Consider the following 13,137-nt stretch of genomic DNA (forward strand, 5'->3'; position numbering starts at 1 on the left):
AAAGAGCTCTCCCACATTCACATCCCCACCTTGGAGCTGCAGGTTTAAGTGATTAGTGATATCACACAGAAATGCAACTAGAGCCATAGATTCCTGATCTTGCATTAACTGAGACAACTCATCTGCTTTCTCTGTTTTTTGAGTGGAAAGAAATTCTGTGATTTTTTTTTTTGCGCAGTGCAAAGAAGCGTTGAGGACTCGTCCCCTGCTCAGCCATCTGACATCACTGTGCTGCAGTACGTTTATTTAGGTTTATTTATTTGTGTACATATACATTTAATTCCAGTTGACAGGCTGAGGAAAAAAAAAAGAAAAAAAAAAGGAGAGAAAACAGAAAAAGAGGACAGAGCACCACTAAACTAACCAAAACAATTCAAATGCTGCAACTACAAAAAAAAAAAGAAAAAAGACAACATACCAAAACAGAACAAGCAATACCTGGAAAAATAACTATGTGGAAAAGGCACAACAAAATGAAGCATGATTGTATAAGAACAACAATTTTGTTATGTTGTGATTGCGTTAGTGTCTATTTCATGGAACACATTTACCAACGAGGGCAGAAAGCCGCCGCTCCGCCCACAAGGAGCCAGAGGCAGGCAGAGAAGGACCCAGGAAATCCGAGCCATCCGCAGCCCATCAAGAGCCACGAAAACCCGCGGCCGCACATTCCAGCGACAACCGCATACCCACCCCAGCAGAGGGGAGAGGGAGGTCCCAGATGGAGCCCCCCCCAGTCGAGAGGCAAGGGCCCCAGGGAATTCGAGGCATCAGGAAACCGGCCTCCCCAGAGGCCAGCCCCCGTGCAGGCCGGCGGCAGGGCCCCAGGGCCCAGGTGCTGTAAACTTGAAGTTGAGCAAATGGGATTCACAATTTTGATCACTGTGTCCATCACTCCTTTCATTTCACCGGACAGTTTGGCACATAACACTGTCTGGTGATGCAGTGTAGTGAATTGACTGTGGGGTCGTCCGATATGAGATGTGATGCTAAGCCCCTCTCTCGTCCTATCATAGATGGCCCACCGTCAGTTACAAGGAGGTTGATTTTATTCAGCTCCAGCGAATTCTTATCAAAGAAACTTTTCATAGATGTGTACGCGTGCAGATCAGCAGTGATTCCTGACATGCGCAAACTCTTCACTCCCTTCACGGCCCCAATCATTAGGACCTAAAGGGTCGTGTACAAACTAATGATTTGGAGGACTCGTCTTATAGACAGTTCCCTTTGTGAGCATAAAGGGGAATTATTCAGCATTTATTATACAATAAAAGGGAATTATTTTAATTTTGAACAATTACAAGAAATGCCCACGGGCTGGTCACCAGCCAGTCATGGGCCGGATTTGACCCACGGGCCGTCAGATGAGTATGACTGCTCTAGTGACTGTGACGGCCTTTTGCAGTCATGGACACATTTGTCATGTTCATCCAACTGTTCACTCATTCAATTCACTGTCTCTCATTCCTGTTCTTGATGTTCTGATGAGATCAATGATCAATGATTTGTTCTGCTCATGTCCCATCAGTGTTCCTTACAGGTAAAGGTAAGGTAAGGTAAAGTTTATTTATAGAGCGCCTTTCACAGACAAGAAAAGTTACAAAGCGCTGAATAAACAGTCAATATAAAAAATAAATTACACCTTTACATTAAAAGAGAAAGAGCAGTAAAACAACAGATTAAACAAAATTACAATGAGAGTAATTGATAAAAAGCTTGGTTGAATAAAAAAGTTTTCAACTGTTTTTTAAAAGAAATGATGGAGTCAGCTAGGCGAAGTTCAAGGGGCAAGTTGTTCCAGAGCTTGGGAGCTATAGCTTGAAAAGATCTGTCGCCTCTAGTCCTTAATGTTGTACGTGGAGGAATTAAGAGGTTTTGATTTACTGATCGAAGGCACCGCACGGGGATGTATTTAACCAGTAACTGGGATAAATAGTCAGGGGCTTGTCCATTTGAAGCTCTATATGTCAGCAGAAGGATCTTAAATTGAATTCTAAAATTAACCGGAAGCCAATGTAAAGAGAACAGAATAGGAGTAATGTGTGTTTGTTTGCTAGAACGAGTTAGAAGTCTAACAGCTGCATTTTTGAATCATTTGAAGCCTGGATACAGATGATTTATTTAAGCTGGTAAAGAGGGCATTACAGTAGACTAAGCGTGATGACACAAATGCATGGACAATCTTTTCCAGATCAGAAGGGGAAACTATGGTTCTCATATTAGAAATATTATGAAGATGAAAAAAACAAGAGCGCGCGACAGATCTTACATTTGAGTCAAATCCCAAGGAGGACTCAAATAATACTCCAAGATTCCGAACTGCAGTTTTTGCAGGTGAACACGAGGAAGCAATCGCCTGGGTGATACTAGGGTAGATCTCAGGAGGAGCTATGATCAAAGTCTCGGTCTTGTTGGAATTTAATACAAGAGAGTTGCTAGAGAGCCCAGCACTGATCTGGGATAAACAGTCAACCAGGATAGATAACCTATCTAACTGGTGAGGTTTAAAAGACAAGTACAGTTGGATGTCATCAGCGTAAAAATGGTAAGAGATCCCAGAGAAGGACTGAATGATACTTGCTAGCGGACGGACATATATTGAAAACAGTAAAGGACCCAATATGGAGCCTTGAGGAACCCCACAGGGTAGGGATGCCACACTAGAGCTGAATGTACCTGCCTTAATGGTAAACGTTCTTCCAAGCAAATAGGAGGAGAACCAATCTAAAGCTGTGCCAGAGATACCAGCCCAGGTTTTTAGCCTATTTATAAGAATACGATGGTCAACGGTGTCGAAAGCAGCACTTTACCCTTACAGATCAATCAGATGCTGCACAATCCAACCTGCTGACACGGGAGAGGGAACTTTGGAGCTCTGCTGGATCCTTTCTTCTCTCTGAATCCATCTTTAACATCACACTCAGGATGATCTGCTGTATACAGAACTGTGGCTGTTCAGCCTCATTACGCAGCACAGTCAAGCTCTATGATGCAAAGGAAAAAGAGAAAATCTTCATCTTTTGTTGAGCTTTATTGTCTTCAAATCAACAAGTTGGTAGAAGAGATCTTTGAGGCGTTTCTTGTTGCTAGAAGACATTTTGAATGATGGCTGCTCCTGCTCACTTTTCGGTTTATCTTCAGTGAAACTGAAGCTCTCAGAAGCCTCCTGCTCATATTTGATATAAAGAGAAAAGCTCACTTGTTTAAAAATGAAACAAATGTGAGCTTAAATAACTTTTAGGAGTTTGATATTGGGGTCATTTCACACTTTGAATCAGCTGCTGAGACTTCATTTCAAAGGCTTCTGTGTGTTTCTGACCATTCAGAGCACAGCTGTCACTACATTAGATTACACATTTGGGATGAAGCTTCCAGATTTGTCACAAATGTGTTTTTATATGTTTGTGTCCTTCAGCTTTGCAGCAGATGGAAGAAATTCCTGGGAAACACGCACTAATGCAGCCATTGTGGTGACTGCAGATCATTTTTCCAAATTGTTGGATTTCACAGCTGAACCTGAAGCTGATGTGTGAGTTCAATCAGGAAGATCTGGAATACTCCATGTGCTGCTTCCTGGCTCCTTAGCTGTTAGTTATTCTTTACATCACTTCCTCTTTCCCTCAATCCTGACCTCGTCACTCTAGTCCAATCATTTTCTCACCTGCCTTCTGCCAGCCAATCAGCCTCCGTTCTGTGTGCCCTTCTGCCATTGGTTGCCTTTTCCATCATCTTGAAGTCAGGCAGCGACATCTTGGATCCTGTGGTGAGCTCTGTCCCGAGTTCCAGCAGGAGGAGGAGTCCCTTCATTGCACGTCGTCAGAGCTACAAGCAGTCCTCCTCGCTGCAACTTCTCCAGCAGCAACATCAATCCAGCAGCCAGTCTCAGTGCTGTGCAGCTGCAACAGCTAACCCCAGTCTGCTCACATTTCTGCAGGCCTTTAATGCCCGTCTGCCAGCTCTGGAGAGCAAAACAGTGCACCCCCATACCTATCTGCCCCGTTCAGCTGGAACTCCACCCTGGGTGTCCTGCTTAAGTCTCAGCTTCTATGTGTTCTATATTTGAGGCTCAGCATCATGTTTGGGATCATCTCTGTCCTGTTGGATCCATTTATCAGCCTGTTTCCAGCTCTGAGATCCTCTCTGTCTGACTGAAGAACTCATGAGAGGAGCTTTGATGTTCTCAGCCTCAGAGGAACATTGACTCCATCAGGTCACCTTCTTATCACAGCCATGCACAGCTGCAGCTTCCACGCAGATATAGAGGCTCAGATGGATCAAAGATCAATATTTTTCTGATCTGAGATGGAAATAAATGGATGTTGAGTTGCTCAGAGTTGGAGTGACTGCTGAAATCCAGGGAGCATCAGAAAGGATGCAGCCTGGATTTCAACGTGCTTTCATTTTGCAGCCATTCAGCTGGAACATGCTGTTAGGAAGAGACTCTGTTTCTGTGCCTCCCCTCCAGCAGCTGGATGACCTGTGACCCCGCAGAACAGCTGCAGCCACCGCAGACCTGTGACTCGTATGGACATCTATCTGCTCATTGGAAGTTTGCTGTGGAAAACTTTGGATTCAGCCAGATTTTGAACTTTTCCCACAAACTTCTGTGTCCATGACTTTAAACAGAGCCTTTGGAAACTGGATGATTCCATTTAACATATTAATATGAAACAGATTTGAACCCACAGACCAACGTCAAAGGCTTTAAAAGAATGCCATGGTGGATGAGGTCAAAGGCTGAAGTCAGCAACACTAACATGGTGCAGGAGCCAGAGTCAAAGGTCAGAGGTCATCAGTGCATGCTTCTGAAACCAAAGGATCAAAGACGTTAAAGTATTTAAGCAAAAGAAACTTGGAGAACGTTTCTTCCTTCTTGGTGAGTAAAAGTCCCCCTGATGTGGGTCTGTAGTTATTGGGGGGTCAGAGCCACGTTGCTGCACAGAAACCCCAGCAGCTGCTTTCTGATGCCAACAGAGGCGCAGACGTTACTAAATCTGACTCCAGATATGATGATGACAGCTCTGACCACTCGTTTGGTCTTTATGAACTTTCTGTATCGAATCCTCTTAAAGTGGCAGCTGATGAAGCTGAACGTGAATATTTGATTTCCTCTTAGAAAAAAATGTGAAGCAGAGCTCTGATCCTACGGTGGACAGGAAGGACTCACAGAATCAGCTTCATTAGTTCAGACTGTTGCTGTGCAGTGTCATCAGTGCCTACATGCATGACTTTGACTCTGGTAACTGAAGAGGGGGAGGCAGCAGGAGAGACCTGAGTGTGGCCATGGTGTCAAAGGTGGGGGCAGCAGGAGTGCAATAAAGAAACCACCGCCTCTTACCATGGAGTCCACAGTTATCAGAGCAGGAGGATGAAAAAAGAGGTGGTGGCAGTCGGGAATGAAGGGATCCAGGTCGGAAAGGTGGTTTTGGCCGAGCGTCTCCATGGAGCTTCCCTCTGAGAGGAGAAGGAGACTGAGCAGAATCAAAGGTTGGAGGAGCTGCTGCTGCATTTCTGTCCTCCTTTGATGACATCATTGGTTTGAGCCTCCCAGTGGCTGCTCATGAGCTCCGGAGGGGCGGGAACACCTCTGATGTTTTCAGCTCTGATTCCATCTTCACAAATAACTTACACACACACACCAGAGCGGTTCAGCTGAGAAGCCGGAGTAACGTTGGAGCACCTGTTTGCTGTGAATGTCTCAGGCTGCAGCAAAGCAGGAAGAAGATCAGCTTCCTGCTGCAGTTCACTCTGAGGTTAGACAGAAGCATCAGTGTCTGCAGACTGTTAGATCCCACAGGTATTTTTACCTCTGTGACAGCTACTCCGTTTCATAGGGTCCTGATCACTTGGGCCGGCAGGGTATTACCCACTTCCGAGCTCAGTGACACTACTTAAGCTGTGATGAGGGGACGCGTCTGGTTCTAACCACTTTTAATTCTAACCTCTGCCCCGCTTCCTCTATACTCCGATGCTCCCGGTCAGGAAGGCTCACACAGCCGGGCCCGAAATACAGTCCAGATAGTTTTAGTGGCTCCCCCCCTTAGATCTGTGCACTTGTCACCGACCAGATTCTTTTTATCGGCTCGGACAGTGAGCCCAAGGGACATAAGTTAAGTTGAAGTGGATTACATACGACTAGTGTGTCCCAACAGAACCCAGATTTTAGAGCTTAACTAGCCTATTCTTTTACTGTTGCATGGACTTTAAGTGTACCGGTGAAAGGGAAAATAATTCTTCAACGAATTATACTGACTTTTTGGAGTCAAATTTTATTATGCAGGTTTCAGCTCAAGCAGTTTGCATTCAGCTCAAAATCAATTTCTCAATCATCTCTCTACATCGAATAATTAATACAAAATTCAGATCTCAGTATCTATATCAATCAAACATAGAGCACAAGCTATCAGAATTACTAAATCTGAATCAAGATGTTATACTTAAGCTGGGTTGTTGAGTAAGGGGGTTGAAAGTGTCCAATTCTGTCCGTAAATCCTTTCTGAATAGACTGATCTCCGGTGAGTCACTAGGCCTAAGCGACCACACCCAAAGTCCAGTCCGTTACTGCCTCAGTGAAGTCGGGGGAAAAGGAGAAGTCCAAATGGAGAGATGTTGACCGCCTTCAGATGACTGACCTCCTTTTATAATCCTTACTGTTTTTCGGAAGTCCTCTTTGAAATCCAACAGCTTAGGTACTTCCAATCTTCATCTGACAATGCAGGGAGAATTCTCACAAAGACGTTTGAAGTCAATTATATGTCCACATCTGGGTCGGCTTGGTCCAATCTGTAGACTTGTCCGAGTGCTGGGAAGGGCTCCCTAGAATCTCGTCCGATGCTTCTGTGCATCGCCTTTTATACTTTAAGTCTAAGACACATCCTAGTTTTAAAACATCATCATGACAAATTATCACTCCACTGTCCGATTACCAATTACGGTATTAGGCTTTAGCCATTACTTCATCTCCCCTCCTCCTTGGGTTTTTAGGTACTTTCCAGACTAAAGTTTCTTGTAAACATGTTTTTCACTTCGTTCTTACTCATCCCTGGCTACAGCTTTCAGTTCCTCATTTTACCCTGCTCAGTGATTCTCTAAGATTTCACAATTTCCTTAACTTGTTGTGTTTAAAAATCATTTCTGTGTTACACACTTTTCTCATCAACTTAGAAATCATACAGATTATTTGTCACATTCCATAAATCAACTCTATCATTACATATAAATCAGAATATGATTGTCCACATACTGCCAGGCACAGGCCATCGAATAACCAAGATCTCAACCTCGACTCACTTCATTCGACAAGACAAAAGCATTAATCACATCAAGTGTGCTCACTGTGGCTTTCATAGTGCTGCAGCTCAGCTCCACTAATCCTGACCTTTAACATTAGTGGGAAAAGCTGCATCTCTGCCCAGTTTAACCCAGAAAGACTTCATTAAAATGAGTCTGATTCAAAGCTTTCAGTCACAGACGAGAAGCTCAGGTCTGTTCTCCCGGCTGTTGTTCATCTTGTCTCACATCGCTGATCTGTGTTTCCAGGTGTGTCCGAGGCTCCTTTAAAGGCCTGTTACAGGTAAGCAGCAGCAGCTGGATAATGTGGAGCGGTCGGAGCAGGAAAAGTGAGCTTTAAGTGGAAAGCTGCTGTGCTGAGAGACTAATGAGAGGAAGATGGCAGAAGCTGGAGGATCCACATGAGAGAAAAGCAGGAACAGATTCAGTCTGAATCATTCCTTTGATTCAATCAGCACATTGATCATTAGTATCCACATTAAACATTAAGCAGTGTAGGCTCCGCCCACTGAGGTCACATGATTCAAGGATCATCTCCAACTACAAACACACCTCCACCTGCTGCAGTTCTCCCACTGAACCGCTAGATGTCTTTATTATCTAAATGATTGCAGACATATACACCCCCCCCCCAGTTGCCCCCCAGCAGGGCTGAGATCACATGTTTCCTGTTATTATGTGAAAAAGCAGAAATCAGAAATCTACCAGTGTGCAGATTTTCACACTTTTTTCATGTGCTGAACAATTCTGACCTGATGGACGATATAAATGAAGCAGGTGAGACAGATGGTTGGTATCAATATTAATGTTCTGCTAATATATGAAAAACTACTTTAAGGAAAACACTGAAACTTATAGATGGGCACATATTTGATCTCCAAGCACCAAAACCTGATGTGTAAGTCCTAAAAACATTGTGTCTATGATGGAGATGTTGTTGGAGGCCTTTCCAGGTGATGTTCTCCTGAGTGTGATCCAGAATGAAGCCTGAAAAGCTGAAGCCAGTGTCAGACAGAGACTCTGCAGAGACTGTGTAGAAGGACAGAGCAGCAGCAGAGCATCCACATCCACTGATGATCCTCTGGCAGATCCACAGGGACACACAGGGATGATGGTGGACTCTACATTGTGTCTGACAGTGGAGCTGTTCTCAGAGCAGTTCACTCTGCAGCACTGACAGTCATCTGCACTTCTTCTCATTCCTCTGTCAGTCACTGCTGGATGAAGCTCTCCTCTCCACTCCACCTCCCAGTAACATGGCCCAGTCAGAGCGTCTCTGCACACAAGCTGCTGCTGCTTCAAGCTCTCTGGATCATCAGGACACAGCTCCTCCTCTCTCAGCACACACACCGTCCTGTTTACCTCCACCTGCAGAGAGAAGAAGAAAGAGCAGAGGAGATAAATGAGTGTTTCCAGAGACTCTTCATCAGCTGTCAGTCAGTGATGCAGCACATCCAGTATAAAGAGCAGCAGGGCCTTCAGTCCTGGGACTGTACTAGTACTCATTGTTGTTTCACTTTGGATTTGGATTGAAGTTCATCCAAATGTTTTTCCCTCCTAGTTTTAGTTTGGAGTCTCATGAACTCTAATAACCTTGGTCTGTCCACTCTGAGCTCTTTAGGAACCCCAACAACAACCCCAACAATTCATAGGAGATGTTTCAGTCCCTCATGTAATGGTTCCAGCTGTTAACTGGAGGAACTCCATCCAAACATCTGCTCTCACAAAGTTCTTCATCACCTAGAAGAAGAAGAAGAAGAAGAAGAAACCGTCTTTATTGTCCCACAGAGGGGAAATTTGGGTATAACAGCAGCCGCAGTTATTATAAATATAAATAAAGATATAATAATTTACACTATTAAGAAAAGAATATATATAAAATCAACAAACAAGATTAACCTTAATACTACTAATAATAACACTATATACAATGTACATGAACCTACAGACTGTTGCCTTCACTCCTTTAAACTGGAAAATGAATGCAGTCATTGGTCCATGTTGGGAAAATGTCTGCATGCTGCTTTGTTCAGAGAGCTGATTGGCTGCTGACAATGAACTGATGCTGCATCAGAGCATGTGAGCTTTCCAGGAGCAGTTACTATGGTGAGCTAAAAGCTCCCAGAGTCAGCCAGTGTTTGTTAGAGCAAAAAGGCCCAAACAGGAAGTGTTTGTGTCCAATCCTGAAGCCTGTCACCATCCTCCTCTCACAGCTTCACTGAGGAAAGCAGCCACTGAGAAGGTTGCAGCTTTACAGGAAACACTGGATCTTTGCTTTCATACTAACTGTGTTTAGTACAATACTGCTGAGAGCAGCATGGACTCACTCCAACCCTCTACTTACACCTGTGTCTCCAGTCTGCAGTGTGGACTCTCCTTAAGATCAGACAGCTGCTTCACATCTGGATCCTGCAGGTTGTTTCCTCTCAGGTCCAGCTCTCTCAGATGGGAGGGGTTGGACTTCAGAGCTGCTGCCAGATAATCACAGCTGATCTCTGACAAACCACAGTTCACCAATCTGTGTAAAGAATCAAAGATGTGAGTTTATTAGATAAAGTGTGAAATCATTCAGTGTGTTATAATCAGAGCTGAAGAAGGTTCAGAATGGAGAAGTTTAGAAAAACTCCAAACAGCTGAAGCCAACAGGATGCAGCTTCAAACAGGAATCCAAACTGTGCAGAGTTTTCAGACTATCTGCCCGATGCAGCCACTTTGATTTTGGACATTTGAATCTCTGTTCTAGGACTAAGTCCTTGAATCATTTCTTCCAGTTGGTCCAACAAGACAGACTCAGTATTGGACATGTGTTCTGGCTCCATGAGGGGAGCTTCTAAATCTGATGTGATGGCCCCTCTGGCTCTGTCAGACCTCAGTACTGAAGAGAGGTCAAACTGAGCACACAGTTGTTCCAGTCTGGACCAAAGACTCTATACTGGAACTGAGGGACTGCTCTGACTGCACCCACTGGGACTGTTTAAAGGCTCATGTTCTGACTCAGATCATCTATTTCTACTTCCATTTCTTTGGCTCAAAAATGGGGATTCCTGTGAAAACAGGAACTATTTTCCCCAATAACGAGCCCTGGATCAGTAAATCACTGAAACATGTTCTCAGTCAGAAGAAGCTGTCTTGTTCTGAGGGAGAGAATCCAAAGATTGAGGCACAGAAACTTGTTCAAAGAGAGATGAAGCAGCTAAAATCAGGTCTAAAAGGAAAGCAGAGGATAAGCTGAATAAAGGACACTCAAGGCTGGCTTGGAAAGGAATGAAGTCCATGGTGGGGATGCAGAACAAGGACACAAGGGCATTTTTTCCTGATAAATCTGATCCTGAATCAGCAGCAGAGTCAGACTCATTTGATTCCAGCTTTGATCTCATTGATTTCAATGAAGAGCTTCTGATTTTAGGAAAGGGGTGGTAGGCTCTAAGCTTCACACTGATCAGGTGTTTGTGTGTAAATCTCTTAGTGGGATCACAGAGAGAAAAAGCCCTGGTCCTGATGCTTTGGGAGGGACATGATGGAAGTGTTGTGTGAGGAACTGAGTGGGGGGAGATGTTCAGACATTTTCTAGTCCTCCTTGGAACAACAGGAAGTTCCAGCATATGGAAAGAATCTATTGTGGTGCCAGTGGCGAAGGCTCAGTCTCCTATGGCCCTCAGTGATGATGGTCCTGTGGCCCCCCACCTCCACGTCTTTATTAGAGGAACTAATTGTAATGTTCAGACTGCAGTGAAGCTTCCTCCACTAGGTGGCAGTGTTTGATGAGAAAGTGTTAGTGTAGCTGCCCTGTAGGCAGGAACAGGAAAATGCAGGATTTGTCCTGAAATTGGGAAAAGTGGTTAGCACTATGGCCTTAAAGCAAGAAGGTTCTAGGTTGGAGCTTCTTGGTCAGCTGGGCCTTTCTGTGGACTTTGGAGGTTCTCCCACAGTCCAATGAAATGCTGCTTAGGTTCATTGGTGCTTCTAAATTGGCTGTAGGTGTGGATGTGAGAGTGTGTGCTTCTCTGTGATGGACTGCTCACCTGTTCAGGTGGACCACGCTGTTCCCTTCATCAAAGTTACCAATAAAGTTCCAAAGAAGAAAGAATGCAGAGAAATGTGCTGATTTAAAGCCTTTGAAGTGCTTCAGATGATATCTGTCCACTTGTGTCCACTAATTAATGAATGTCAGCTCTCTAATGCAGCTTTGATCTTCACAGTCTGCTTTATGAAGCTCATTCTAACCCTGAATGTCAGAGTGTTCCTCCTTCTCTTTGCCATCATTCATGGTGGCAGTGGAGGACATTTGGATGTTGGACTGTGTTTTGGATGTTGTGTGTCTGTTTTGTGTTGGACTGCTGTCTGTAAAGCAAACGGCCATTTTGGTTTGGATTTCAGTGTCAGACAGACTTTAAGGTGGAATGAAGTGTTTGAGAGTTTCACAGTGAATTATCCAGTGGAGGATTTTTCTTCTTCTTTGAAGCTTTGAAATGTCAACATTGTTCTGCTACAGTCAATGGACTAAAGCAGAGAAGAAGAACACAGACTTTACCATGAAGATCCTCAGTGTGGATCAGTATAATATCAGCCTTATGTCTGCAGTTTAGTGTTTCACATCAGATTCATCTCAGCACAACTAAAACATGGAGACTGACCTCAGAGTTTCAAGAACACATCGTGGACTCTCCAGAAAACCACACAGATGCTTCACTCCTGAATCCTGCAGCTTGTTTCCCCACAGGTCCAGCTCTCTCAGATGGGAGGGGTTGGACTTCAGAGCTGCTGCCAGATAATCACAGCTGATCTCTGACAAACCACAGCTCATCAATCTGTATAAAGAGTCAAAGATGTGAGTTTATTAGACAAAGTTTGAGCTTGAAATCATTAATATTGTACCACTGTTAACAACATCACATTGTGTTGAAATAAAGTTTAGTTTTGTGAATAAATGTGTGAAATGCTCCTAAATATAAAGTGAAAATAAAGCTGATGACATTTGATTTGCTGCAGTTTCTTTGTGAGGGAGCAGTACATACAAACAGCTGCAGAGGGCGTGTCTGATGGATTGAACATCAAACAGGAAGCGTTGAGCTGAAATCTGCTCAGAATGAATGCAGGTGCAGGTGTGTCACAGGTAAATGTGGGTGGACTGTCACACTGTGTCACAGCGTAGCACGAGCGCACTAACATCCACTCTGATGGGAGTATATTAGACAAAGTTTGAAATCATTCAGTGTTTCATAATCAGAGCTGAAGAAGCTTCACAATGTACAAGTTTATAAAATCTCTTCTTCTTCTGTGGAAGCAAAACTGTGTCATCAGGATCTGAAGTTTAAATGAATTTCTAGCACTGAATTTAAAGACAGTCCTCCCCAAATGTGTACAGTTACAGTGTTTCACCAGAGGAAGTAACACACTGGACCGAGTCTGTTCCAACCTCAAACATGCTGACTGGACAGTCTCCCTACCACACCTGGAACTGTCTGACCACCTTTGACTTGTCCTCATCCCAGCCTGTCCTCCCCTCAGGAGAAGAATGAAACCAGCCAGAATGAGGGCCAAACCTGGCCAGAAAGGTCCTAGAAAACCAGGACCTACAGGACCACATGGACGCTGTCATACATCAGATTCTGTATGGACAATGTCACGGGTGATAAACACTTCTGTGTTTATCCAAATCAGAAACCATGGATGACATGTGAGATACAATCACTCCAGAGAGCCCAAACTCTGCTTTCAGGTGAGGAGACAAAGCCCTAGGACCTGTAAAAGTACTCAGAGCCTGTGAACAGCTCTCAGCAGTCTTCACTAAGATTTTCAACCTTTCCTTGACACAGGTCACATTGCCACCCTGCCTTGAGACAGCCT

At 44.2% G+C, this 13,137-nt stretch overlaps 1 long non-coding RNA gene across 1 annotated transcript; it reads right to left on the reverse strand.

The window, feature by feature from the left end:
• Nucleotides 1-7,974: 7,974 nt before the first annotated feature.
• LOC115799972 (uncharacterized) lies at nucleotides 7,975-11,985 on the reverse strand. The gene is made up of 3 exons (XR_004021628.1): nucleotides 11,925-11,985; nucleotides 9,635-9,808; nucleotides 7,975-8,658 (listed from the first exon to the last, which is right to left on the reverse strand). It is a non-coding gene; the product is annotated as an uncharacterized LOC115799972 (long non-coding RNA).
• Between the last annotated feature and the right edge of the window lie 1,152 nt (nucleotides 11,986-13,137).

This window comes from Archocentrus centrarchus, chromosome 20 (genome assembly GCF_007364275.1).
Source record: "Archocentrus centrarchus isolate MPI-CPG fArcCen1 chromosome 20, fArcCen1, whole genome shotgun sequence".
Classification (NCBI taxonomy): Eukaryota; Metazoa; Chordata; class Actinopteri; order Cichliformes; family Cichlidae; genus Archocentrus; species Archocentrus centrarchus.